Source organism: Schistocerca piceifrons, chromosome 7 (genome assembly GCF_021461385.2).
Source record: "Schistocerca piceifrons isolate TAMUIC-IGC-003096 chromosome 7, iqSchPice1.1, whole genome shotgun sequence".
In the NCBI taxonomy this organism is placed as follows: domain Eukaryota; kingdom Metazoa; phylum Arthropoda; class Insecta; order Orthoptera; family Acrididae; genus Schistocerca; species Schistocerca piceifrons.
In genome coordinates, this window is record NC_060144.1 from 135,272,211 (window position 1) to 135,296,011 (window position 23,801).

Consider the following 23,801-nt stretch of genomic DNA (forward strand, 5'->3'; position numbering starts at 1 on the left):
TTGACCGGTGAGTGTACCGTGTTCAGAAATTTGGAGGTCGGTACGCTAATATAACGTTATGCCTACCGTGCCAAAACGATCATGTTCGGTAACGTTTCTGGGTGCATGAAGTGTTCCCTCCTGTCGCCACATTGAGGTACATCCGGAATCACTACTTAGACTGGACCTGCTCACATCCGAGAAGAGCACCGACCACACTCCTCTTTGGTGTGCAGTCCCTAAGCTCGTAGCACCGTCACAGATCGTGCCGCAGATGTGTGGATGTCAATGGAATACAACGTACTGGCCATCGGGCAAAGACAATACTCCTCTGCAGTCGCTTTGGCGCTGTGGAACGTGAGATTCCGCAGTCCCTTTAAATGTGGTTGCAATTGCTTCCGCAGTTTGACGTGAGTCACTTCTTACCTGTCGCAGAATGTAGCAGTCATCTCCCTATAACACTCCAGTCTGCTGCTGCTGTACCATAACCTTAAAGTTGGAGACAGGTTGTGAAATAAAACTATCTTGTTAAAGCAATTATGGTATAACGCAACAGAGCAGTGTTACCCTCTGAGAGGAATTTTGTTATGTTGACCGTGTTGTACCTAACGGAGGTGGCGTATCCGAAGCGAAAGTCAGAAATATTTAAACAGTAATAATATTTAACATATCCACACTGTTTAAAGGATAAAGAAAACGGTCGCCAGCCTAATTAGGCAAGAGAATGATTAACATTCTTGTTCATGAAAATAGTTATTAGTAACTATAACGGACAAACACAACCTATACTTTACCGCACGCGAGTGCAATGAACTCTGACACCTGCATATGTTCACGGTTAAGATTGGAAGCTGACAGAGCAGGACAGACTATTTGCATAAATATAACAGATAATGAAACACACTATTACTTTCAGGGCTTATTCAAGCTGAATGGTCTTTATAACATTACTATTACTATTCACTGCAGAATCATTAATTGGACATAGATTCAGTATTATTGTTCAAACCTTTTTCTAACTGACATAAAATTATAAATGAAGTTCACTGCAAAATTATGAACTGGTCACAGGTAAAGTGTCTCTCAACTAAATGCTATTCTATTTAGAATGAAAGTTAAATGGGATTCACTAACAGGTTACTTCTCACTGTCTTTTGAATAAAGAAATTATTGTTTTCATAAATAGTGGTAAAGGATGACCCGTGGATCTTATTACACTATTAATATGCACTTTCAATACCCAAAAGAAACAAGTGCTTCGCAAGTATGAGTATATAACTTTCCACAACTGCAATTCACGACTTTTACTGCAGTGAGACACAATGTTGAGAAATTTGCAAGAAACTGACTCACCTTTTAAACGTTATAAGCCTCAGTTTTAAGAACTTTTAATCATTAAAAGAAACAGCAAATTGTCTTTATTACCACAGTCTTCTACTTTCAAGTAAATGATTAAATAGCTGACTATGAAACTCCACAAAACTTTAAATTGGACTGTTTCCATCACTGGGAGGCTTTCACAAAACTACATTTACTACCTCCCACAGTTTCACTAAATCCACAGTAAATCTGAATATTCCTTTCTTACCAAAGATCAACAACATTATGTAATTAACTATTTGACTTTGAGGCTTTAATTTTTTGCACAAATTAGGACACTCGCTAATCATAGTTCAAATGGAGAGGAACCTGAGAGGTGTTGTGATAGGGAAAAAATCAAGGTAGGTACATGAATTCAGTTATAAGTTACCTTATATTTGAGCACACTAACACATCTAATAAGCTGATCCTTCACTGTACATTATGATAGTATTCCGTTACAGTGATTGCGCAATGTGATGGCAACTGCATGTTGGTAGGTGGATTTGCAGGCAGAATTGCTGGACTCTGTCCCTTCTTGGTGACGATGATAGATACCAATCCCAGAATAGTTCCAACTATTTATCAATCCATCCGAGGCATTGGTAAGTGGCAGGAAAAGCCTCTCTCGGAAGCAGCACAATATACAACTTTTACATGGGCAGTGCACAGTTTGGTAGCTTGTCCCCGACTGACTCTTATTCCACCTTTTCTACCTAGGCCAACCACAATTTGCGTGCGCTACTCAGTTCCGTTCCGGAGGGGAACCACACTACCTTTTCCATACAGAATAACTAAGAATCCTAAGTAAAGGTCAGCAGTTTACATAATAGAGAACAAATGCTTTAAATGAAGCAGAACCTTTGCACATACTGACATTTCTAAAAAAATTGTTTAAACAAATTCCAAATATATACAGTAAGTTTTGATCCCTCCAAATGGGACAAAGAATTTAAATGACAGATACACTACATTGCATAGAATCAAATCATGACATCAAAGTTTTAACAAAGAAAGGAGTATACAATTTTGTGTTATCGATTCAAACACATTTACATCAGCTTCTCGATGTAGCATTAAATAAAACAAAAGCAAAATAAATCAGTACAGCATTAGAGCTATGGTGTTACATCCCCTGCTGTAGTTGACCGTGGTCGACCACTTCCTCTCCTAAGGACAGCAGTACCTGTACGCTCCCCATGCATATGACACAGTGCAGTGGGAAATAGTAAACTACGGGGCTACGCTCGTCACACGTCATCCTCGTACCAGTTCCAGATGATTCTTCACCTTATGAAGTCATCCAGATGTTGGCTCTGGACCGTGTTGTAATGAACACCAACACGGTGCACCGTAACTGCTCGGTGACTGACTCGCTCTACATTGTCTTTTCCAGTCGGTTCAGCTGCCTCGTGCTGCGGAAGCAGTCCCCTATGCCGCTATAGTCACACTGACCTCAGGCAATCTGTCGTCCAGCGCCAGGGAAACCTCTGGTAACATACTTCCGCATTTGCATCCATTTCCACTGAGTAGTAAATATGTTACTTTATGTTTCTCGTCCTTACGCTTTACGGAGTATTCTGCATAACGTATTTAACTCTATTGATGATGACATGGTAGTAAGTCTTAATTGGTAAAGATACTATGAATTTGACCTGAGACGGAAATATATTTAAAAAATTAAAGGACGGTGTACAGTGGTGTTTCTGTAAGGCAGTATGCCTAGTCTGCGCCGGCCGGAGTGGCCGAGCGGTTAAAGGCGCTACAGTCTGGAACGGCACGACCGCTACGGTCGCAGGTTCGAATCCTGCCTCGGGCATGGTTGTGTGTGATGTCCTTAGGTTAGTTAGGTTTAAGTAGTTCTAAGTTCTAGGGGACTTATGACCACAGCAGTTGAGTCCCATAGTGCTCAGAGCCATTTGCTCAGAGCCAGCCTAGTCTGCATAAATCTCTGTTGTTCTGGTTTTCAGTCTGAGGACTAGTTTAAATAATCTCTCCACACTAATCAATATTACCAGGTGGTTATAATTAAAATAAAGATATCTATGTCGTCGAGTGGCTATACTTAAAATATAGCAACTCACAGAGTGTAGTGTGGGCTCACCTTGGATGGCAGCGAAACTTGATAGGTACAGTATCAGATTGAAATTTTCACTCTGCAGCGGTGAGTGCGCTGATATGAAACTTCCTGGCAGATTAAGACTGTGTGCCGGAGCTAGACTCGAACTCGATCTCGGGACCTTTGCTTTTCGCGGGAAATATAGAAGTTCCAGGCATTATACGAGGGTTGGAACTTAAACAGTGGCAACTATTTATTCACAACCGATACAAAGGAGTTACATGTTTGCACCTGTTACTGTCCTTCAAAGTAGTCACCAGCGTTGTGTAGAACCCGTTACCAGCTATACGGAAGGCGTCGTATATCGTCAGCAGAGACTGTTCTGTTGATGGTGCGAATGGAGCAGTCTAGTGCCTGTCGAATCTCTGGAATAGTTCTGAACAGAATGCCACGAAGTGGTTCCTTAATTTTTGGAATCTAATCAAAGTCACAAGACCTTAAGTTCGGGGAGTATGGTGGATGGTACAGTACTTTCCAGCCCCATCGACCGAACAGAGCAGCCACAGCTTGCGCTGTATGCGCCCGCGCATTGTCGCGCAAAATGATGGGTGGGTTGCGCAGAAAGTGTCGCCGCTTCTTACGCAAAGCTGGTCTTAGGTGATGCTCCAAAAACGAACAATAATACTGCCCATTGATGGTCTGTCTTGGAGGAACATAATGCGTTAGGATAACACCATCACAGTCGTACACGAGAATCACATAACTTTAGACGGCTCCATTCACACCATCAACAGAACAGTTTCTGCTAACGGTATACTACGTTTTCCACATCGCTGGCAACGAGTTCTACGCAACGCTGGTGACTACTTTGAAGGACAGTAACGGGTGCAAACATGTAACTCTTTTGTATCGGATGTGAATAAATAGTTGCCAGTATTTAAGTTCCAACCCTTGTAGAAGCTCCAAAGTGGTCAGCGCGTCTGACTACCGGACAGGGGGCCCCGGTTCGATTTCTGGCCGGGTCGGAGATTTAATACGCCCAGGTACCGTGTGTTGTGTGGTCCTCATCACCATTTTATCATCGTCGGTCTGCAGGACGCCGAAGCAGCGTCAAAAATAAAATAAAATAAAATAAAAAATGTATAAAAAAATAAAGATTTGCCACAGGCGGCTGAATACCCCAGATGAAATATCCCAACCTCAAAACTGTCATACGAGCACTTCATTTCAACTGAGTCTAGAAGAACTATGGGTTTCTTTGGCGGGCAGAAAATGCATTCAACTTTGTTTCTTAAGCAGTCTTCCTATTTTCGAAGAAACAAGTATGGCAAGACGATCATTCCTCTTTGTTCTTCACTTTCTTCGAACTATATTATTACTCTGTAAGGAGTCACTGAAGACCACATGTCCCTCGTACCAAAATACTTAGAAAATATCCCTGAACAGATTCAGAAGTTTCGTCAATGGAGTTCTGGTTCATCCTCTATAGCCCGCATCTCGTGGTCGTGCGGTAGCGTTCTCGCTTCCCACGCCCGGGTTCCCGGGTTCGATTCCCGGCGGGGTCAGGGGTTTTCTCTGCCTCATGATGGCTGGGTGTTGTGTGATGTCCTTAGGTTAGTTAGGTTTAAGTAGTTCTAAGTTCGAGGGTACTGATGACCATAGATGTTAAGTCCCATAGTACTCAGAGCCATTTGAGCCATCCTCTATACGCCGACATACGTGCGCAGATAGACGATAGTTGAAAACTTTCTTTGAGCAGTTTATATCATGTGAAGTCCAGAAAACACTATTAATTTGTTTTGAGTAACACTGTCGATGAGAATCGCTGTGGGTCTGTCCTCGATTTTAAGGATGGCTAGGAAGGATTGTTAGTTTTGTCGCCTGCGCAGTGTGAAGAGCCCCCATAACGGTCTGAAACTGCGCCACACTTGGACGTAGTGACCTGTATAGCTGGCTGTGCCGCAGGGAGTGTTTGTTCAGCAAAGTGCAGGCCGTCGTCCGGGGAACACTTTGTTTTGAAGGCAGCGCAGAAATAAGAGCAGAGCGAGAAATAAGGCTGCGGCTCCAGCCGGAGTTAGCAGAGCTGCGCACCGCAGTATTTCGCAGCTCGTTTTCTCTGGAACTTCTATGGCGCCCTACTCCAGTGCCGAGCTGATGTTATGTACTGATTTTCTGCTTGTGTTCGCAGGGCGCTGCGTTCGTGGTGCTGTTTTGTTTGGCCGCTGGAAGAGGAGAACGCTACGGTAAGTAGATGCATTTAGGTGTATAACAGAACGGTGTTACCTTTGAACTTTGCTTAGATGACGGCTTTACTAGTGAGTTCCCCAGTTTTCAGGCGAATGCCAACACGTAATACTTCACAAAGTAGTGCAGCCAAGAAGAGAAACAATTGAGAAAATTTGCAATAGAAATTCAAGGCCCTATGAAATTGCAATAGAAATTCAAGGCCCTATGAAAAGGGTGAATTGTTCCTAAGCCGTGACAGGATACCTTCTCCCTAAGCCGATAGTGAAAAACACACCAATATTTCCAAGAGGCAGATGTTCATCATCTTCTCGTGCTACTGCACTGAAGACGCCGAGTAACTGCCTTGTGGAAATGTCGTGCTGTTTAAACAATACTATCCGACGCAACACCGTGATTCTTTTAAGTAGTCATTACATTGGGAAAGCCTCAAACACCACATACGATAGCCAGCCGCTGTGGCCGAGCGGTTCTACGCGCTTCAGCCTGGAACCGCGCGACCGCTACGGCATGGATGTGTGTGATGTCCTTAGGTTGGTTATGTTTAAGTAGTTCTAAGTTCTAGGGGACCTCAGATGTTAAGTCCCATAGTGCTCTGAGCCATTTGATTTGAAACACACACGATAGCCGTAAAGTTTCAGTTATTGTCTCGAAGGAATGGCTGTGGGGTAAGAACCACCTACCTATTACAGGGGTGGGGGTGAAAAAGCAGCGTAGCCAACGACGCGGCAATACCGTTACTTTAGTCATCTAGTTTTTGAGAATGAGAACACTTAGTGATTTGCTACAAACTTTACACGCAGTTTCAAACATTTTCTAACTTTCTCTCGCTACAGCCCCCACAGAATAATGGAAGGAAAAAAGTTTAACGCTTACTACATTTGCGCTGTTCGTGGAGTAAAACTGCCGCATGAAGCGTGACGTTTTCATGTATTACTTCTTTATTACGAACTGGATTCTTGACACATTTTGCGGACAGTGTTCACATATACTGCTGAAAAAAAAATGACTCTGAGCACTATGGGACTTAACATCTGAGGTCATCAGTCTCCTAGAACTTAGAACTACGTAAACCTAACTAACCTAAGGGCATCACACACATCCATGCCCGAGGCAGGATTCGAACCTGCGACCGTAGCGGTCGCGCGGTTCCAGACTGAAGCGCCTAGAACCGCACGGTCACGACGACTGGCTATACCGTTGAATGTACCCAAATTACATCACTGTACGACACTTAGTTCAGGAGATATATCATAAACACTGAGATGCCTGTAAAAGTAACGTATCACGAAATACATTTGAATTTATTGGTTCGTTGCTACTAACTTTATTGGCAGCACTTTTCGCAGACAGTATCCACATATGCCGGTGAATTTACGTACAAAAGTATATCGTTGTACGAAAACATGGTTCAGGAAATATGACGTCAAATACCCAGATGTATGAAAAACAGCCACATGATGCATGAGGTTTAAATTTGTTACTTCTTTTATACTAACTCTATTCACAACACATTTTGCTCACAGTAGCCACATAAACCACTGTTAAATTATATCACTGTATAGCACCTAGAGCAGGAGACACGACATCATAAACATTGTGCTACGTAACATGAAACTTTAGGGCAAAATTCGTTGGAGATACAGGTGAAATGTGTGTTCAAATACGTGTACAATATGTTAAATACATGCGATATTTTGTACATGTTAGGCAGGCAAAGCAACTGTTAAGAAGCTAGTAATTTGGTGCACATATTAGTTGAGACCTGGGAAAAAATACTGTGGGAGTAAGAATTACCAGCCTCCTATTGGGATGAGGGTGATAACATGGAGAGAGAAGCGAGGAGATGGTCAGAGGGAGCGGGAAAGGAACAGAGAGTGCGGACAGGTAGAGATGGGCAGAGAAAGAAAAGAGGAGGAGATGAATAGAGACTGCTGGAGGAAGAGATGGATAGAGACAAAGAGAGGAAGAGAGAGGCAGAGAAAGGGGAGAGGAGGAGATGGACAGAGACAGGAGGAGGAAGAGATGGACAAAGTGAGGGGGGATGTGGAATTAGAGGGTAGAGGAGCAGATGGAGAGAGGGGGAGGAGCAGATGGACAGAGAGGAGGGTTAGGAGGGGATGGATAGAGAGAGGGGCAGAAGGCGATGGACATAGAGTGGTAGATGGTGGGGGTGAAGGATGAGTACAGAGAGAGAGAGAGAGAGAGAGAGAGAGAGAGGAGGAAGATGGACAGAAGGGGCTGGAGGAGGTGGTGGGCAGAGAGAGGAGGAGGAGGACTGATATAATGTTGGAATAAACACATACCCAAACAACACTTGATACTCAACTAGCTGTTTGTCATTTTATTAAATTTTAGAAATTAATTATTCTTATTGTCCCCATTAAAGTCCACTACAGGCGCTACATTTTTACGGTAACTCTGTTGAATTCGAGAGTAAACTGAATGAAGCACATTGTGTTGGAAACAGAATCTTCAGCCGGTCATGGTGGCCGAGCGGTTCTAGGCGCTTCAGTCCGGAACCGCGCGGCTGCTACGGTCGCAGGTTCGAATCCTGCCTCGGGCATGGATGTTTGTGATGTCCTTAGGTTAGTTAGGTTTAAGTAGTTCTAAGTTCTAGGGGACTGATGACGTCAGATGTTAAGTCCCATAGTCCTCAGAGCCATTTGAACCATTTGGCTAACCTCCAGACAAATACTTTCCGAAAAGACTCCTGGACACTTAAATATATACTCGGTGGTAACAAATTTCTCTTCTACAGAAACACTTTTCTTGCCATTACCAACCAGTCTATATTTTATATCCTCTCAACTTCGACCATCACCGGTTATATTCCTGGCCAAATAGCAAAACCGATCTAATACTTTAAGGGTCTCATTTCCTAATGTAATTTCCTCAGCATCACCTGATCCAACTCAACTACGTCCCATTAACCTTGTATTGTTATTGTTGATGTTCATCTTATATCCTCGTTTCAACACACTGTCCCTACCGTTCAACTGCTCTTCCAAGTCCTTTGCTGTCTTTGACAGAATTACAATGTTATCGGAAAACCTCAAAGTTTTCATTTCTTCTTCCTGGACCTTAATTCCTCCTGCAAATTTTTCTTCTGTTTCCTTTTCTGCTTGCTCAATATACAGATTGAATTTCGGGGTTAGGCTGCCGTCTGGTTTCTGTACAAACTGTAAATAGCCTTCCTCTCCCTGTATTTTACCTCTACCATCTTTAGAATATGAAGGAGAGTACTCCAGTCAACACTGTCAAAAGCTTTCTCTAAGTATACAAACGCTATAAACGTAAGTTTGCCTTCCCTTAACCTGTCGTCTGTGAGAACTCGTAGAGTCACTATTACTTCGCATATTCCTACATTTCTCGGGAATCCAAACTGATCTTCTCCGAGGTTGGCTTCTATCAGTTTTTCCATTCTTCTGTAAAGAATTCGTTTTAGTCTTTTCCAACCTAGATTTGTTAAACTGATAGTTCGGAAATTTTCATGACAGTCAGCACATACTTTCTTTGGAACTGAAATTATTATATTCTTCTTGAAGTGTGAGGATATTTTGCCTGTCTCATACATCTTACACGCCAGATGGAAGAGTTTTGTCATGGCTGGCTCCCCCAAGGCCTTCAGCAGTTCTAATGGAATGTTGTCTACTCTCGACGCCTTGTCTCGTCCTAACTCTTTCAGAGCTGTGCCAAATTTTTCACGCAGTATAATAACACCCACCTCACTTCATCTGCGCCCTCTTACATTTCTATAATATTGCCTTGAAGTTCATCTCCTTTGTAGACCCCCTACATAGTCCCTGCATCTTTCAGCTTTCCCTTCTTTGTTTAGGACTAGTTTTTCATCTGAGGTCTTGATATTCATACAGATGGTTCTCTTTTCTCCAAAGGTCTCTTTAATTTTCCTGTAGGCGGCATCTATATCTCTCCTAGTGATATATGCTTCGACATCCTTAAATTTGTCCTCTAGCCATTCCTGCTTAGCCATTTTGCACTTCATGTCAATCTCATTTTTTCGACGTTTCTATTCCCTTTCGCCTGCTTCATTTACTGAATTTTTATGTCTTGTCCTTTTATCAGTTAAACTCAGTATCTCTTGTGTTACCCAAGGTTTTCTTCTAGCCCTCGTCTTTTTACCTACTTGATCCTCTGTCACCTTCTCTATTTCATCTCTCAAAGCTGCCCGTTGTTCTTCTACTGTATTCCTTTCCCTGTTCTTGTCAATCGACCCCTAATGCTCCCTCTAAAACTGTCTACAACCTCTGGTTCTTTCAGTTTATCCAGGTCCCATCTCCTTAAATTACTGCCTTTTTGCAGCTTCTTCAGTTTTAATCTACAGTTTATAACCTGTAAATTGTGGTCAGAGTCAACATCTACCTCTGGAAATGTCTCATAATTTAAAATCTGGTTCCGAAATCTCCGTCGTACCAATATATAACCAATCTAAAACCTATTGTACTTGTACAACATTCTGTCACGATTCTTAAAGCAAGTGTTAGCTGTGATTAAATTATGCTGTGTGCAAAATGTACCAGGCGGTGTCCTCTTTCACTCATTTCCCTCAGTCGATATTCACCTACTATTTTTCCTTCTCTTCCTTTTCCTACTATCGAATTGCAGTCCCCTATGACTATAAAATTTTCGTCTCCCTTAACTATCTGAATAATTTCTTTTATCTCATCATACGTTTCTCCAATCTCTTCATCATCAGCGGAGCTAGTTGGCATATAAACTTGTACTACTGTGGTGGGTGTGGGATTTGTGTCTATCTTGGCTACAAAAATGCAGTCACTATGCTGTTCATAGTAGCTTAACCGTGTTCCTATTTTTTGTTCATTATTAGATCTACTCCTCCATTACCCCTGTCTGATTTTGTATTTATAATCCTATACTCACCTGACCAGAAGTCCTGTTTCTTCTGCCACTGAACTTCACTAACTCCCACTAAGATATAGTCCCATAGACCTATCCATTTCCCTTTTTAAATTTTCTAACCTACCTTTCCCAATTAAGGGATTTGACTGTTTCTCTTGATATCGACATCCTCCTGAGTATTGCCCCCCCCCCCCCCCCCCCCTCGATTCCCGAATGGGGGACTATTTTAGCTCTGGAATATTTTACCCAAGAGAACACCATCATCATTTAACCATCCAGTTGAGCTGCATGCCCTCGGCAAAAATTACGGCTGTAGTTTCCCTTGCTTTCAGCCGTTCGCAATTACCAGCACAGCAAGACCCTTTTGGCTGATGTTACAACGACAGACCAGTCACTCATTCAGACTGTTGCCCCTGCAACAACTAGAAAGGCCGCTGCCACACGTCCGCCTGACGTCTCAGGGGAGACCTCTCCGTTGTGGTTTCACCTACGGTACGGATATTTGTATCGCTGAGGCACGCAAGCCGCCCCCCCCCCCCCCCCCCCCCAAACCCCCACCAACGGCAAGGTACATGGTTTATGATTCAAATGGCTCTGAGGACTATGGGACTTAACTTCGGAGGTCATCAGTCCCCTAGAACTTAGAACTACTTAAACCTAACTAACCTAAGGACATCACACACATCCATGCCCGAGGCAGGATTCGAACCTGCGACCGTAGCGGTCGCGCGGTCCCAGACTGTAGCGCCTAGAACCGCTCGGCCACTTCGGCCGGCAACACTGGTGTTCCTGGAGAAGTGAATAAGTGCTCCATGAAAAACAGTTTTCTCTTTCGATATTTTGACGATACTAATTATTTTTAAAAGAATTTGTTACGATTTCTGTAGTATTAGTTATCATTTAAAACTGAATAATCACCAAATGAAACAAAATTTACAAGCTCTGTGCGTTCTGGAGTAGCTGTAGGTGAGCAACTTCTGTTAATCAGTACATCGAAAAACCATTTCAGAGATACAAATTTTACTTTTTTTATTCACTCGATGATTAGTTGCGGGCCGAGACCCGTTTTCAAATCATCGTAACATAGTCAAAACTGGTATTTTCGAAGATGTGTAAATTATGTAAAAAATGTGCAACGAACAGTTACAACGAGTACAGATCTGTAGCCAAAGGTATGCGCTGTAACTGTTCGTTGTACATTTTTGACATGGTTTCCACGTCTTCGGAAATACCATTTTTGACTATATTACGATGATTTGAAAATGGGCCTCGGCCCGAAATTAGTCATCGAGCGAATAAAAAAAGTAAAATTTGCAACTTTGGACTGGTTTTTCGTTGTACTGGAAACAAAATTTCCTCGTTTTCTGAAATTTTGTTAACTTTCAAAGTAAACAAGGCGTTCCGTCAGAAGAAAAGTTTTGGAACTCCTGCCTTAAGATATACATTGAAATAAATGAACCGTTTTGTATGGGGTTAAATTTCGGTGTATAACCTCACACGTACACCCAGCAAATAATCCTCATTATACTTCAGATTAATTTACCTGTAAATTGTAACACACCTGATGATGGCAGGATACTACCGAAATGCGTTGTGCTAACAAATCTCAGTAAAAAGTCTCTGAAGCCGTAAAAATTAATTATATGTATATAATACAGTCACTGATCTGAACCAGTACCATACAACATGGATAAATTTAAGAATATGTTACGGTGTTACTGTCCAGTACGCTCTGAAGGTTCTGCTCACTGCATAGTGGTTACTGACGCGGACGTGTATGGAATGTCGCAGAAGGAATGGATAATATTCAGGACTATAACACGAACGATCATTCGAAGCAAAAAAAGTCTAATAAACAGCGACTCGAAAATGCATAGCTTACGAGCTGCGTGCTCTTTTTCGTCTGCGCTATTGTGAAAAACATCTTTTTTACTGACAAGGGAACCTCCCCATCGCACCCCCCTCAGATTTAGTTATAAGTTGGCACAGTGGATAGGCCTTGAAAAACTGAACACAGATCAATCGAGAAAACAGGACGAAGTTGTGTGGAACTATGAAAAAATAAGCAAAATATACAAACTGAGTAGTCCATGCGCAAGATAGGCAACATCAAGGAGAGTGTGAGCTCAGGAGCGCCCGTGGTTAGCGTAAGCAGCAGCGGAACGAGAGGTCCTTGATTCAAGTCTTCTCTCGAGTGAAAAGTTTAATTTTTTATTTTAAGACAATTATCAAAGTTCAGGCACTCACACATAATCAACTTCATTCTCCAAAATTCCAGGACATGTTCAGATTTGCTTGGACATATGCAGGATTTGACGGTCTACACACGGAAATTTTGAAAACGTTAAAAACACATGTTTTGACAGAGCACAGGGAAAACTGTGCGACTGTGAAACTGTTGCATTCATTTGTTGCAGTTTATGTGACAAACTCTTATGTTTTCATCACTTGTTTGGGAGTGATTATCACATCCACAAGAAAACCTAAATCGGGCAAGGTAGAAGAATCTTTTTACCCATTCGCCAAGTGTACAAGTTAGGTGGGTCGACAACATATTCCTGTCATGTGACGCACATGCCGTCACCAGTGTCGCATAGAATATATCAGACGTGTTTTCCTGTGGAGGAATCTATTGACCTATGACCTTGCGATCAAATGTTTTCGGTTCCCATTGGAGAGGAGCGTCCTTTCGTCTACTAATCGCAGGGTTTTGTTTTGCGGTCGCAAAACACTGACACTAAACTTATTACAGTGAACAGAGGCGTCAATGAACGAACGGACAGGTCATAACTTTGCGAAAATAAAGAAAGTAAACTTTTCACTCGAGGGAAGACTTAAACCAAGGACCCCTCGTTCCGCAGCTGCTCACGCTAACCACGGGCGCTCCTGAGCTCACACTCTCCTTGATGTTGCCTATATTGCGCATGGACTACTCAGTTTGTATATTTTGCTTATTTTTCATAGTTCCACACAACTTCTTCCTGTTTTCTCGACTGATCTGTGTTCAGTTTTTCAAGGCCTATCCACTGTGCCAACTTATAACTAAATCTGAGGGGGGTGCGATGGGGAGGTTCCCTTGTGAGAAGATGCTTACAGCTCTTAAAGTACGCATTTTAGAGCCCATGTGGACTAGACTTTTCTGTTTCGAATGATCGTTCCTATCGTATCCATGAATATTGACCGTTTCTCCTTGGACACTCTATATATGAGGCGTGTATTACGAATGCGAGAGAGATAGAAAGGTCACAGGCGTCATTTTCCTCGGGGCACAGTGTGGCGCCGTTGTGGAGCCAACCGCCTGTGTGATTCCTTTCTTTATTTTACCGCCGGGTAATACGGTTGCACCGCGTGCGCGCAAGTGAAGATGGAGGCAGGGAGCGGTGCGTTTTCCTTGTTTAGCACGTGCTCGCAGCCGGGCCACGTATAGATCCGAGGCAACGGCTGGCATATTCGCGGGGAACAGGTGCTTGCCGGAACGCAGGCGCCTGTCTGTATCGGTAAAGGGATTTGTTCCTCCCTGCCCTGGTGGGTGGCTGGGGGGGGGGGGGGGGCGACAGATGCTGCCACCAGCTGCTGCCCGTGCGGCTCGCTCCACAAGTGATCTCTACTGCGGAAGAAAATATTCCTGTGGGGGGAGATGCCATAAAAGGTGTTCAATAAGCGACGCAATCGTATGGAAGGAAGTGTCTTTTCTATTGTAGGTATTATCTTTGTTTGGCAGAGGGGGAACTGAGTTACACTTTGTAGTAATAAGTATTCATTGTCACCCGCTACATAAGATGTGCCAATCATGCCGAGATTCGTAATACCATCACAGAAAGTATGTTAAGTCTGCATCAAACAAGTCCGTCATCAAGTGGCTGTTCAATTTCCACAAGGCAGTAAATTTGGCAGATGACATCAAAAATGGCCGACTGAAAGTGTCAACGTCAGAAATGTTGATCGACATGCAAACTGCGTGTTCTCTGAGTCCCACGCAGCCTGTGCGACGTTCATCTAGCCAGTCTGGTCTTTCAGTAATCAGTATTATATTAAATGAGTCTTATAATGGGAGGACACCATCAGTACTTTTTGTACCTGTAATGTTGTGTTCCTTTTTGAACAGATCGTATTAGCAAGAAAAAAGTCGCATCATCAGCCGTCCTATTGAACTGTTCGGCAAATATAAGGGGCGATCAAAAAGTTTCCGTTTTAGGGTGTTACTGCAGCGTATATGCAAAGTCTCACGACTCCGATGTGGGTATACAGGGTGAAAAGTATTTAAACCGACAAACTCTGGGAGGATGTAGGGGACATAAAAACAAATATTTTTCCCTAATGTCATTTTTTCCAATGAGGAGCATTTAAACCGGTAGAAGAAGATCTCTCTGGCGGCAAATTAATTAAACCAACAAACACTTTTCCATTTCTTTATGACCAAGAGACAACACATCAACACAACCCAATTTCAATTACAGTAGACTTTCAAAAATTCCTCCTCTCACACGTAAACAAAGGTTACACCGTCGGATCATGTTCTGTCTGACACGGGCAAAAACCCCAGGGGTATCCTGAACTGTTCCTGCTGCTGCTACTCTCCGGGCAACCAGATCCTCTCCTGATACAACAGGAGTTGCGTAAACAAGGTTGTGTATCTCTCCCCACACAAAATAGTCCAGTGGGGACATATCTGGGGATCGAGCAGGCCATGGTACAGGACCACCTCTGCTAATCCCCGTTTCTGGGAACCGTCGGTCCAGGAATCGACGCACACGACGACTGAAATGTGCCGGCGCCCCGTCATGTTGGAACCACATGCGTTGTCTTGTAGGGAGCGCGACGTCTTCCAGCAATTCTGGCAATGCTCTGGCGAGAAAATTGTAATAGTGCCTGTCGTTTAATGGCCTAGGTAGCAGATACGGCCCAGTTTAACAGTCCCCAACAACACCGACCCACACATTAACGAAGAACCGCACTTGATGAGCGCTAGTAACTGTGGCAAGTGGCTTACCCTCACTCCAAACATGCGAGTTGTGCATGTTGAAGACTCCATCACGCCCGAACGTTGCTTCATCGGTAAACAACACAGAGGATGGAAATGTAGGATGCATTTCACACTGTCCCAGGTACCACTGCGAAAACTGTGCTCTGGGTGGATAATCAACTGGTTCCAGGTTTTGGACACGCTGTAAGTGAAATGGACTGTTCTTACATTCGTCTGATTCGTCCCCATGTTACGTGCAATTGCACGAGTGCTGATTGAAGGATCCCGCTCCACATGCTGCAAGACAGCTTCCTCAATTGCAGCGTTCTTATCGTGCAACAGTGTCCCTGAACAGGTAATCTGCTAAATCACCCGGTCTCACGCAGACGTTGGTACACAGCAGCAAAGGTCGTATGATGGGGGATACGGCGATTAGGATATTGTTGTTGATAAACCTGCTGTGCAGCTCGTCCGTTGTGGTGCGCTACGTAGTACGCACCAACCATATAAGTGTACTCACTCCAGGTGTATTGCTCCATTAGTAAACAGGGACAAATTCACTACTACACTGGTGGACAGCAGTTGCCTACAACTGAAGAGCATAATACGGCCTCCAACAACTGGAGAGCCTAATACGGCCTCCACCGGTTTAAATAATCCTCATAGGAAAAAATGACATTAGGAAAAAGTATTTGTTTTGATGTCCCCTACAACCTTCCAGACTTTGTCGGTTTAAATACTTTTCACCCTGTTTAGGCACCGACATACTGGCAAGGGATGTGTCTGGCATTCGTGTCTTACCGACTTGTATGCGGTAAATGCGGAAATGTGAATCATGACGATGTTACTGCCAAATGCGTGTAAAGAGTACCGACGTGCTGTTGTTCTTTTCTTCGCTGCTGAAGAACAAACACCAGTAGCCGTCCATCGGAGAATGACGAACGTGTATGGGGCAGCATGTCTGTAGAAAACGACCGTTGTGATATGGTGCGCAAGCTCTGTGCTGGTCGCGATTGGACACAAGACGCCGCGATTGAACACTATACGCCGGTTGGTCTGTGTGGCCAACCTGATATGCTTGGAAAACACTCTAGCACCTGCTGTGTAGTCCTGATCTTTTGTCACGCGATTATCGTGCCTTTGGGCCCGTAAGAAAGGCCGTGAAGGGTCGACGATTCTTGTGCATCAGGCAGACTTCTTCATATAGCAGAACACCGTGTTTTACCAAACGGCTCTCTTCAACGTGTTGCGTCAGTAGGAGGCTTGTCTCACTACTCACGGCGATTTGGCCCGCTTGGCATGCCGGTTCTGGGCTCTACGGCCTTCGAACGGAAACATTGTGATCACCCCTTATAAATATCTGAAATAGGTACAGTAAGATCAGTAGACACATGGGACCAGCCACCGTAGCTGAACTGTCAGCATTTTGACTACCTTGCGGAGAGTCCAGTTTCACTTTAAGGAGCTGTTTGAGTGAGAAGTACCTGCTGCAAGGCCTGGAAAACCGAAGACCTGGAAAACCGACGACGTCCGGAAGAGCGGTGTGCTCATCTCGTGCCCCTCCATACTACATCGGAAATGACACCTCATGGCAGAGGATATGGCGGCCGGTCGGCATTGCGCGGTCCTCTGAGCCTCATCGCTCAGTTTTAAAGTATATATCAGTAAACGTATGTGCTAATGCGACGTTTCTCGGTGAATTTCACTGATGAGACCTGCCCTGGTCATGTACTGGCAATTGGAGGTCTGCATCTGACGTTTATGCTCGCTCGAACTTCTCGGTGCATGTAGTTCCGCGTAAGTCCGGCAGATGTCGGTACAGCCGCTTTGGACCGAGGAGCAACTACACTTCCTTGACGCTCGTTCGAGAGTCACGTGCTCGAATTGCCCGGCCGCCAACTATCAGTAACCCGGGCCGCGATTGAACTGAAAATAAATGACAATGCGAAAGCGAAACTTGATTCGTAGGAATATATCCTGAGTGGGAAACACAGTTGTCGTAACGATGTTTTTAGAGATTTTCATTAGTAACTGATAAAGATGTGGGCTCTGTTCTCTTCTCTTTCAGATCCGCCACCACACATCGTAGGATACACGACTGCAGAATACGATATGTGTAAGTTCTGAAGCATAACCCGTTTCATTGAAAGCTGAGGTAATTAAAAATGTGCGTCGAAGTGTGTGCCGTTTAGAATTTCGCGCTTTATGTCAGGAGCTTGTAAATGTCATTTCAGAATTCGGACATGTTAGCATTTTGCCTCATCCTACGATACTACTACCACGAAACAACGACAGACAAGCTCACGAAATATGACAAGTGTGACTCCCAGCATTAAGCAAGCCATAGGCGTCAATGTATGTGGACGTACAACGGCTATATCGGGGGCGGGCAGGAATCCTGCACGTGTGCGATGCACTTGCTCGTGTGCAGTTAACAGGTGTTCTGCGTGCACACAGGGGCAAGCTGGCCACCCGCTTCTCTCCACTCCCCACCATACCGTCTCTCCGCTTCTTCCTCTGTAATGCTGTTTCCTGGCCTGCTTTGTTGAATGAAGGAATAAGGCTAGTTGGAGTGCTTGAAAGAAATGGTTCAAATGGTTCTGAGCACTATGGGACTCAACTGCTGAGGTCATCAGTCCCCTAGAACTTAGAACTACTTAAACCTAACTAACCTAAGGGCATCACACACATCCATGCCCGAGGCAGGATTCAAACCTGCGACCGTAGCAGTCACGCGGTTCCGGACTGCAGGGCCTAGAGCTGCACGGCCACCGCGGCCGGCTGCTTGAAAGAAATCATGGTTTGAAAGAGTACCTATTACCTACGATACGTTTTATTTAATTATCACAGGTAGAGTTTACAATACGTTTAATGTCTGGAACAAAATCTCTACATACAGAAAAACGCAACAGTTACGTAAATTTTCATTACTGATGTTTGCTCTTAACCGAGACTTATTAATTTTCATAACAGAAAAAAATCTCTCGCAAACGTATGTCGAGCCAAACATTGACATTATCTTCGCAGCTTCACGATGGAGACGAGGAAACTCTTGCTGTGGAAAGTCGTGATAAAAATCTATTACACGTCTTGCCAAAAGGAACTTGTCTCTCAGAAGAGAATTATGTTGTAGAATCTACAGTGCAGATCTATTAATTCCCTTTGCAAACTGGGATGAATATCATCTACAGAAACAGCAAATTGTGTCGAGAACCTTGGGATAAGTATGATATGTCCCCAAATCGCTTGAGAAATTCCTCTTTTATTGCACTAAGTACGGGAACATATTGAAATTTATTATAATGGCGTTCAATATTAAACTTCCGCTGACCAGCGAGAATACTGTCACATATTATACATTTCGAATTTTCACGTTTTTGCACAAAGAAAAAATGATTCTCCCATTCCTTTTTAAAAGATAGCAAATCTCCACTACTCCGTTTCCTTGATTCACTCTGCATTTTCCGGTTCTTGAAATACAACGTTCACTACGTAGTGGTCGCTTCGCTTCAACGTCCGCAGCTTAGCCTGGCACCACACTGCCGCAACCTGCCGGCTGTCGCCGCTGCCCCGTTTGACGGCTGCTCGCGAGCAGCACACGTGCAGCGCTGTGCGCTCATGAGCCGCGTGCAACGTTCGCCCGCCCCTGGGCTATATGGACCAATACTTATCGGAAAATGCGTTACATATCAATTACTGCGCATTTTGTTTATCGAGATTAGGCTCTGCAAAATATGATACTGGTGACAACTCACTTTTCTGAGAAGGAAAAAATCTGTGGTATTTACTAAGAATTGCACAGAGGAAACTGTATTCAAATTGTTAGAAGTAAATTCCCAGAATTTTATTAAGTTTTCATTTGTCACTTAACGAGGCTCTAATATATGCAAGGCATTGCATTCTTTCAGTATATCAGGCATTGCACATTTTTTGAACACAGTCGTAAAACAGATTTTTGATGAAGATTATTCAATAATAGAGCTTGCAATGGTTTACCCCCACGAGTTGTGCTGCCAAAGATACTTTCCGTCTCATGAAGAAACCCTGTGACGTGAATTCGATACAGACAAGCTTGAAGTAAGAAACGGAGAGTGGGTGCAACATTTTGTTTAGAATTCTACAGTCTGTAGCTAGGCCGTACGATAAAATCACGGAAATGCTTCCGGCGAAAACTTGCTGATTACGACAACAACACTGCATTTTTCGAGCTTGCTAGGCGAGAAGTTTCCAACAGTTCAGCTTGTTTTGTTATGAACACACAAACTGAAAAGTCATTGTAATACAGGACCCGAATATAAACATGTGTGTTTAAATTATTGTAGATCCAGTTTTCTTGTTTAATACACACTGGGTGTCCAGCAAATGGAAACTGCACTTAATTGTAAAACGCCAGTTTCAATGTCACCAGTATTTTGACAGTACAGCATAGCTGTCGTATTCTACATCTACATCTACATCTATACTCCGCGAGCCACCTTACGGTGTGTGGCGGAGGGTACTTATTGTACCACTATCTGATCCCCCCTTCCCTGTTCCATTCACGAATTGTGCGTGGGAAGAACGACTGCTTGTAAGTCTCCGTATTTGCTCTAATTTCTCGGATCTTTTCGTTGTGATCATTACGCGAGATATATGTGGGCGGTAGTAATATGTTGCCCATCTCTTCCCGGAATGTGCTCTCTCGTAATTTCGATAATAAACCTCTCCGTATTGCGTAACGCCTTTCTTGAAGTGTCCGCCACTGGAGCTTGTTCAGCATCTCCGTAACGCTCTCGCGCTGACTAAATGTCCCCATGACGAATCGCGCTGCTTTTCGCTGGATCATGTCTATCTCTTCTATTAATCCAACCTGGTAAGGGTCCCATACTGATGAGCAATACTCAAGAATCGGACGAACAAGCGTTTTGTAAGCTACTTCTTTCGTCGATGAGTCACATTTTCTTAGAATTCTTCCTATGAATCTCAACCTGGCGCCTGCTTTTCCCACTATTTGTTTTATGTGATCATTCCACTTCAGATCGCTCCGGATAGTAACTCCTAAGTATTTTACGGTCGTTACCGCTTCCAATGATTTACCACCTATGGCATAATCGTACTGGAATGGATTTCTGCCCCTATGTATGCGCATTATATTACAGTTATCTACGTTTAGGGAAAGCTGCCAGCTGTCGCACCATGCATTAATCCTCTGCAGGTCCTCCTGGAGTACGTACGAGTCTTCTGATGTTGCTACTTTCTTGTAGACAACCGTGTCATCTGCAAATAGCCTCACGGAGCTATCGATGTTGTCAACTAAGTCATTTATGTATATTGTAAACAATAAAGGTCCTATCACGCTTCCCTGCGGTACTCCCGAAATTACCTCTACATCTGCAGATTTTGAACCGTTAAGAATGACATGTTGTGTTCTTTCTTCTAGGAAATCCTGAATCCAATCACAAACCTGGTCCGATATTCCGTAAGCTCGTATTTTTTTCACTAAACGTAAGTGCGGATCCGTATCAAATGCCTTCCTGAAGTCCAGGAATACGGCATCAATCTGCTCGCCAGTGTCTACGGCACTGTGAATTTCTTGGGCAAATAGGGCGAGCTGAGTTTCACATGATCTCTGTTTGCGGAATCCATGTTGGTTATGATGAAGGAGATTTGTATTATCTAAGAACGTCATAATACGAGAACACAAAACATGTTCCATTATTCTACAACAGATTGACGAAAGCGAAATAGGCCTATAATTATTCGCATCTGATTTATGACCCTTCTTGAAAATGGGAACGACCTGCGCTTTCTTCCAGTCGCTAGGTACTTTACGTTCTTCCAGCGATCTACGATAAATTGCTGATAGAAAGGGGGCAATTTCTTTAGCATAATCACTGTAGAATCTTAAGGGTATCTCGTCTGGTCCGGATGCTTTTCCGCTACTAAGTGATAGCAGTTGTTTTTCAATTCCGATATCGTTTATTTCAATATTTTCCATTTTGGCGTCCGTGCGACGGCTGAAGTCAGGGACCGTGTTACGATTTTCCGCAGTGAAACAGTTTCGGAACACTGAATTCAGTATTTCTGCCTTTCTTCGGTCGTCCTCTGTTTCGGTGCCATCGTGGTCAACGAGTGACTGAATAGGGGATTTAGATCCGCTTACCGATTTTACATATGACCAAAACTTTTTAGGGTTCTTGTTTAGATTGTTTGCCAATGTTTTATGTTTGAATTCGTTGAATGCTTCTCTCATTGCTCTCTTTACGCTCTTTTTCGCTTCGTTCAGCTTTTCCTTATCAGCTATGATTCGACTACTCTTAAACCTATGATGAAGCTTTCTTTGTTTCCGTAGTACCTTTCGTACATGATTGTTATACCACGGTGGATCTTTCCCCTCGCTTTGGACCTTAGTCGGTACGAACTTATCTAAGGCGTACTGGACGATGTTTCTGAATTTTTTCCATTTTTGTTCCACATCCTCTTCCTCAGAAATGAACGTTTGATGGTGGTCACTCAGATATTCTGCGATTTGTGCCCTATCACTCTTGTTAAGCAAATATATTTTCCTTCCTTTCTTGGCATTTCTTATTACACTTGTAGTCATTGATGCAACCACTGACTTATGATCACTGATACCCTCTTCTACATTCACGGAGTTGAAAAGTTCCGGTCTATTTGTTGCTATGAGGTCTAAAACGTTAGCTTCACGAGTTGGTTCTCTAACTATCTGCTCGAAGTAATTCTCGGACAAGGCAGTCAGGATAATGTCACAAGAGTCTCTGTCCCTGGCTCCAGTTCTGATTGTGTGACTATCCCATTCTATACCTGGTAGATTGAAGTCTCCCCCTATTACAATAGTATGATCACGAAACTTCTTCACGACGTTCTGCAGGTTCTCTCTGAGGCGCTCAACTACTACGGTTGCTGATGCAGGTGGTCTATAGAAGCATCCGACTATCATATCTGACCCACCTTTGATACTTAACTTAACCCAGATTATTTCACATTCGCATTCGCTAATAACTTCACTGGATATTATTGAATTCTTTACTGCTATAAATACTCCTCCACCATTGGCGTTTATCCTATCCTTGCGGTATATATTCCATTCTGTGTCTAGGATTTCGTTACTGTTCACTTCCGGTTTTAACCAACTTTCCGTTCCTAATACTATATGCGCACTATTTCCTTCAATAAGAGATACTAATTCAGGAACCTTGCCCTGGATACTCCTGCAGTTTACCAATATTACGTTAACTTTTCCTGTTTTTGGTCTCTGAGGACGGACGTTCTTTATCAACGATGATAATGTCCTCTCTGGTATTATCACCTATTAACTGTAAATAGTTCGTGCGCTGAAAGAAAACCCTGTCTCCGTCCCACAAAGGAGAAAACCCTGTCTCCGTCCCATAAAGGAGAAAACCCTGTCTCCGTCCCACAAAGGAGAAAGCCGAAATTCAGACGTTACACAGAATAGTAACCACTTCCGTGGTCACCATTCCGATAACTTAAAATGTCTGTGTCTGACAGAGATGAGACGTTAAATATTGTGCATCAAACGTGTGATGAAATACCAGTTCCTAATAAGCTAGACCAAAATTATAACGTGACAGTAATATCTCTCTATTTTTGTGATACATATAAATACAGGGTGTATCAAAAAGAGTCATCCTATTTGGCACGTCTGTATTTCTAAAACTAATGAATGCAAACAACGAATTTTGTTTCTTGATAAACTCAAAAGGCTTTTTTCTCATATCTTTTCATAGGTATTCAGTATGCCCCCCTTGAGATGCACGGCATATGTCAATGCAGTATTCAAACTGTTCCCACACTGCAGCGAGCATGTCTTGAGTTACAGCTTCCACAGCTGCTGTTACGCGATGTGTCAGTTCACTCATTGTTGTTGGTAACGAAGGCACATAAACAGTCTTTTATAAACCCCCACAAGAAATAATCACATAGTCAGGTCCGGTGACCGTGGAGGTCAGTAATTTAAGGCTGAATTATTTGGTCCAGTGCGACCGATCCACCGTTCAGTAATCCTATGATTTAAAAATTCCCACACCTCCAGATGGCAGTGTAGTGGTTCCCCACATCGTTAGAATCAGTGTCCAACTGTGGGAAAAGAAAGTGCTCGATCATATAGAGATATGTGCTTCCTGTAACAGTGTTCTCGACAAAGAAAAATATACCACGCACCTTTTCCCGTTCAAATGGTTCAAATGGCTCTGAGCACTATGGGACTTAACTTCTGAGGTCATCAGTCCCCTGCACCTTTTCCCGTGAAGCTGCACAAAACACATTATATTTTGGAGAGACCCTCGCATGTTGCAC

At 43.4% G+C, this 23,801-nt stretch overlaps 1 long non-coding RNA gene across 1 annotated transcript in view; it reads left to right on the forward strand.

The window, feature by feature from the left end:
• Positions 1-23,801, forward strand: part of LOC124805289 — a 341,331-nt gene that overhangs the window by 226,562 nt on the left and 90,968 nt on the right. Inside the window, exon 2 of the long non-coding RNA XR_007017431.1 lies at positions 5,586-5,640. This is a non-coding gene — a long non-coding RNA (uncharacterized LOC124805289). The remainder of the gene's footprint in view (positions 1-5,585; positions 5,641-23,801) is intronic.